Source organism: Molossus molossus, unplaced genomic scaffold (assembly GCF_014108415.1).
Source record: "Molossus molossus isolate mMolMol1 unplaced genomic scaffold, mMolMol1.p scaffold_m16_p_7, whole genome shotgun sequence".
NCBI classification, from domain to species: Eukaryota; Metazoa; Chordata; class Mammalia; order Chiroptera; family Molossidae; genus Molossus; species Molossus molossus.
The window spans coordinates 90,819,750-90,825,779 of NW_023425401.1; positions in this window are offsets into that span (position 1 = coordinate 90,819,750).

A 6,030-nucleotide genomic window follows, 5' to 3' on the forward strand; every position below is an offset into this window, starting at 1 on the left:
GCAAACCAGATGAACCAAGAATAATCCCAGACTTTTGGAATGCTGAGTAAGATAACAACAACAAAAAGAAAACCTGGAAGAAGCCAAGAGGCTCAAGTGATTTAAACTGGAAAGAGTAGAGTTACTCTTAGAAGAAAATAACGGACCCCGAAATGGGAAAAGTGGACAAGAGGTTTTTGGTCGAAAATATATAGGTTTGGGGGGAAATGTCACAGAAGAGAGATTGGTGAAAGCTGATAAGCTATATGAGAATTTGGGAAGAGAGATGAATAAAAAGAACATACAAGAAGTTTGCTTAACTTTATGTAATTATACCTTTCAATGTCCCTAGAAGATTTCTTTTTTTGGGGGGGGGTATGTGCCCCTAGCGGGAACCAAACCCAGGACTCTCTGGTCCGCAGGCTGATGCTCTGACCACTGAGCCAAATTGGTCAGGACCTTAGAAGATTTCTGTAAATAGTAAAAAGGTTCATTATTTTCCAAAGATTTTTTAGCTTGGCTGTTTCTTTTGGATGTAACACCATGCTGAGATTTGTCTAAGGTGACCCAGTTATAAGTGACCATGAAAACTTGGTAAAGGTAAATTTGTAAGTATTAATGGTTATAGAAAGATCAAACGTGGTGAAAAGCAAGAAGCCATCAAAGTGAACATTTGTGTGGTCATTGATGCCCTTCAAACAAACTTTCAATACAACCGTAGGGGCAGAAAACAATTGCAGATGGTTCACAAGTGAATGGTATAGAGGTGGCACTCTACTGTCCATCCATTCAACAACTGCATACCTACTATGTACTGGGGATTATCCTAGGCCCTGGGGAATCAATGGTGATCAAGACACAGATCTCCCAAGAGCTTGTCTAACAGAGAAGAAAGAGAAAGAAACAGTTACAGTTACAGTGAAACTAATGCTAAAACAGAGTAGTATAAGAACACATGGAAGTATGACAATAAAGGAAGGAAGAACAGACAGACAGCAGTAACTAGACTGAACACCACATGGAGGAAAAGTTTACTTTTTGGTAAAAGGAATTTCAGCATGTTTGCAGGTTGAAGTGGAAAAGCTTGTGGAAAGGGAGACAGAAGATGGGATGAGGGAAAGAGAGGAGGGTAGCTGGAGGAAGGTCCAGGGAAGGAGACTAACAAGGGTAGAAGTATTGGACGTGGAAAAAAAACACTTCTTCCTCCAAAAAACCAAAAGAGCAGAAGACAAATAATAATTGTGATGTGAAAGTGGAGGATAAAGAAATGTTCTCTACCTTTTGCCACAGCATAGGAAAGGTTGCTTCTTAACAAGGAAGCAAAAACAGGGTAAGGGGTTTTGAGGACAGTGTAAAAGTTTTGAAGTTTGCAATGTGAGAATTGGATAAATAAAATAACTAATCAATTCCAATTTAAGATTATAAAAATGACAAAAGAGGCCACCAAAAATCGAATGCTGCTTTGTTTAGATCTGGAAGTAGAATATAAAATAAAATGTGACCTATATTTCATTGAAGTCAATAGGCATGAATTAAACAAAGCTGAATCTTAAAAAGAATTATCAAAAAATCACTGAGTGTATACCTATACAGTGTATAATTAATTATGGATTACTTGTCAGGGTATACAGTCAATACAATACACTCCCGTGAGTTTGAATCTGTCACCATTACTTAGTAGCAATGGCATAAACAAGGAGGCTCATACAATGAAGGCAGGTAACAGAAGCCATCAGTAACAGTAACTAAGAGGAGCTTGCAGGTAGAGAAACTATATATATTAGATGATGAGGTACTGGGAAAAGAAACTGAAAAGCAAAGACATATTGTGGACTAATGATAAGCCCGGAGAAAAAATATTAATGTTCCTGCCTTCCTTCTTTCCTTCCTTCAACACGTTCTTAGCACCTGTTATATATACACTGTGAGGCACTGGTGATACAAAGAGAAGACATAATTCTTGCTTATAGCCTCAGAATATGTTCATGTACTCATAGCCTAATGTTTAATAAAAAAATATATATATATAAAAAAAACAAAAGGTGCTCTGAGTTTTATTATCCAAAAGTATACATTGTTCCATAGGACATTAATCACAAAAAAGGAAAATTATATCAAAAAGTTCAACAAATCCTTCACGATTAGCAAAGGTGCTGCAAAAGAAAAAAAAAAAATGGCAACATGCTGAAGACCCATAAAACAGTATGTTTTATCCTGGTCCATGTGGCTCAGTGGATTGAGCACTGTCCCATGGACTAAGAGGTCCTGGTTCAATTCCCAGATGGAGCACATGCCGGAATTGCAGGCTCGATCCCCAGTAAGGGACCATGCAGGAGGCAACCTGTTGATGTTTCTCTCTCACATCAATGTTTCTATCTCTCTTTCCCTTCTTCTCTAAAAAAAAATCAATAAAAACATATTTTTAAAAAATATATGTTTTAACTTAATAAACTGTACATCTTGGCTTTATCACAGATGTTACATCTGACTTTTCATTAAACGGTTGGACTAATGCCAACAAAAAGGCAACGAACATCAAATGGCAAAGCAAGATAACCAGAAACTAAGTGCTAGAAAGTATTTCAGCAGCAAATTGACCATTTTAATGACCACTACAACAGTAATACATATTTACTGAGCTCTTACTTGAGCCAGTTATTTTGCTAAGTATATTACATACAATATATAATTAAACTTTTATAAATTCCCAGAACAAGCATACTAATACAGTAGTTTCTAATATCATTTTACAGATAAGTAAAACTTAGAAAAATTAAGTTACCTGCCCAAACTACACAGATAGTAAGTAAAGGAGCCAAAACTTAAACTCGGGTCTGCAGATTCTTAAAAAGCCATGTTTTAACCACTGCATATTCTGTTTCCCCAGAAGAATGAAAAAGTGCCAAGTACATGATGGACACTAAATAGTGTCTGTTGTTGAAGGAATGAGTGAGAAGATATAAAGCAATTATTGCAGAGTAAGCCTAAATGTGGAAAATACAAGTAGAAAAGCAGAAGCAATATTTTAAGGATTCACTAAATCACCAGCTCACATTGTGCAGCATAATCATGTCTGGAAAATAGCAGAAACTGACAGAATGACCTAATATGCCGTTACAGGAAATGTAATGGCTCTTTCTCAATGAAAACTTCAGGCTGTCCATGAATCTGCAAAGCAAACGATGGAAACAGCATCAGGCAGTTCAGGAAAGGAACTGCAGATGCTGATCAGAAAGCTCTTTCCCCCATTTTCTCAGCGTGGAAAGGATTGTTGGTGATGCATTGACACAAAAGTCAAGCCCACAAGTTACCTTTAATTCTATCACCCCTAAAATGGAAGAAAGTCATGTGTACTGGAAAGATTATTATATTTTAGGACTATCTAGATCCCTCTGGTAAAAAATTCCTTTTATTGGATCCAGGGCCATGTTTTATTCCACCTTGATCACCAATGATAGAAATAACAGGGCACCTGTCCCAAAAGCAGCCAATCAATGAAGAACAGCCTATGGTCAGCAGTTTATGAAAAGGTCTGGCATTGGAGATTTGTCCAACCTAACTGAACAAACCACACTGTCTCTTACAGGAGTCTGAACTCAAGCTATATAGGGAGGGAAAGTAGCTGAAAAGACACAGACAAGGTATGCAGCAGAAATAATGAGGCAGTAATAACTATATTGAGAAAACACAGAATGAGGTTATTCACTTTTTAAAGTTAACGCAGAGTCTGAAAAGGGCTAAAACAGCAGAGAAGCAATACTTCCCCTGCTAAAAGGTTTTGTAACACCCAATCACTAGAATTGCATTGATTTTTTTTTTCCAGCTTCTATGAAAGCTACATTGTGAAGCTAGTTTGTAGATTCCTATAAGGCCTGGCCACTTCTATCTCCCTCATTTCCCCACATAAAGCCTTCTAATAAACCTCTCCTTACTAGCTATAGAGACCAAGTAAAACTCTGTGTTTGCAAACAAACAAAATTATAGCCCAGTATTTGTATACATGGGTGCACATGCACTCACACACCTGCAATTAAAAGACATGGCAAAATGAATGGTGACTAGTGATCCAAGCAATGTGGGTTTTACTTCCATCTTGTAGCATCTGCAGTTTAAAGGTACTGTGCTACTTAGCTCTAGTTAACTGTTTGGGACTCAATAAATATCTAATGATCAAAAGGTACGAACATGACATGGCCACTGTACTACAAAAGCTTATATATAAAACAATCCTAACAAATTGTATCTCAAAAACTCAAAGAAACTACATAAAAATCATTTCCCTACATTAATTATTTTCCATATAATTCCATCACTTGAGTATGTAATATTCCTAGTGCTTCACCATTTATTCCTAGAAGAAAATGCTTTTTGTTCCCATCCAAAGTAAAAGTTACCAGTCACAACTAGCAGGTACTTTGGAGTTGCGGTATATCAAAGCAACCAAAACAGTCTTAGCTTATTAAAAGAACACTTTGCACAGCTTAGAAAGTAAGTTTGACTACAGTCACAGTTCCACTTCTCAGAGCTTATTTATTTTCAGGATAATCCCACAGGTAAAAGGGATTAAAAACCAATATTCAAAACCTGAGTTGTAATAAGAGTTCTGTACACTTAAGGTTCATTTTGGTGTTAATAATTTCTCTTCTGAATATCATCATTACATACTCTTGTATTGAAAGTGTTACCACATTATACAGAGCAGGACCACCTAAATACATTGCAAGTTATTATTGCTCAAGTATTCCAAGTGGGGGTTTTTTGTTTATTTTGGCTTGGCTGTTTTTTCAACCACATCATTCTATTGCTTAAACATTTAATATCTTGTGTGCCAGAAATATGTTCCAGACACATGACACAAGTAGTTGATCAGAATTATTAAGAAGCCACACAACCCAAGTGTTGAAACCCCAGTACTTGATCTGAAGTTCAGGATATGAAGGTTCATCCAAACCAAGAGACAAGGATCTTTGGTGTAGTAAGTTATACCAGCCCTAAATATTAAAATTTCTAAAATTATTGTTTAAAAAGCAAGATCAGCCCTGGCTGAGTGGTTCAGCTGGCTGGAGTGTTGTTCCATGCACCAAAGGGTCTTGGGTTCAATTCCTAATCAGGGCACATACCTAGGTTGTGGGCTCGTTTCCTGGTCAGGGTGCATAAGGGAGCCAAACCAAAGATGTTTCTCTCTCACATTGATGTTTCTCCCTCTCTCTCCATTCCTCTCTCTAAAAAAAATATCCTCAGGTGAGGATTTAAAAAAAAAAAGCAAGATCAATAGTCAGATATATGGGTAAACCCTCTCAGCAGATAATTTAACAGTACTTGGGCCTCAGCTGAAGTACTTGGAGTACTGCACTAATGACTACCATTGGCAAGACTGTTGAAAAGGGTCATTTCCTCTTATCTTTTCATGACACTCACCAAAGAAACTCCTGACTGAACCTAAATCATGCTCTCCTGAATAATGCACTCTTTCCGTATTTGAATGCTTTCTCTCAAATAGTACTACATATCTACTTATGTTTTACAGAAACATTTCACCTAAATTATATTTATTCCATGTCAATATTTTACACATGACCAAAAATAAAATATTTGTGTGACAGAACACATACTAATGAGAATTTTAAGACAGATGGGTTACTCTGGGGAATAACCATAAAAGCAAGGCATAACTTACAATGAATGTGCTTACAACTACCTAATACCTTTTGCAAGATAAATGAAAAACTTATGAGTAAAAATGATAAACTAGTAATATCTGATTAGACTAGAACTGATAGAAAATGATATAGTTGTTTGTCTTCACTGTCTCAATTAAATACAAAAGCAGCAGTTAAAATATGGTGTAGCAATAAATTTTTCTTTTCTAATGCATTTTTCTAAACTTGAGGTAATAAAAAACTCCACATTTTGATCACTTATAGGAATCATATCTAACATTTATTGTAACATGCCAGGCACTATCCTAAGGATTTTAAATGGTTTTCATTTTATCCTCAGAACAACTTATGAGATTAAGAAATACTGAGATCCCCATTTTATAGGTGAGGT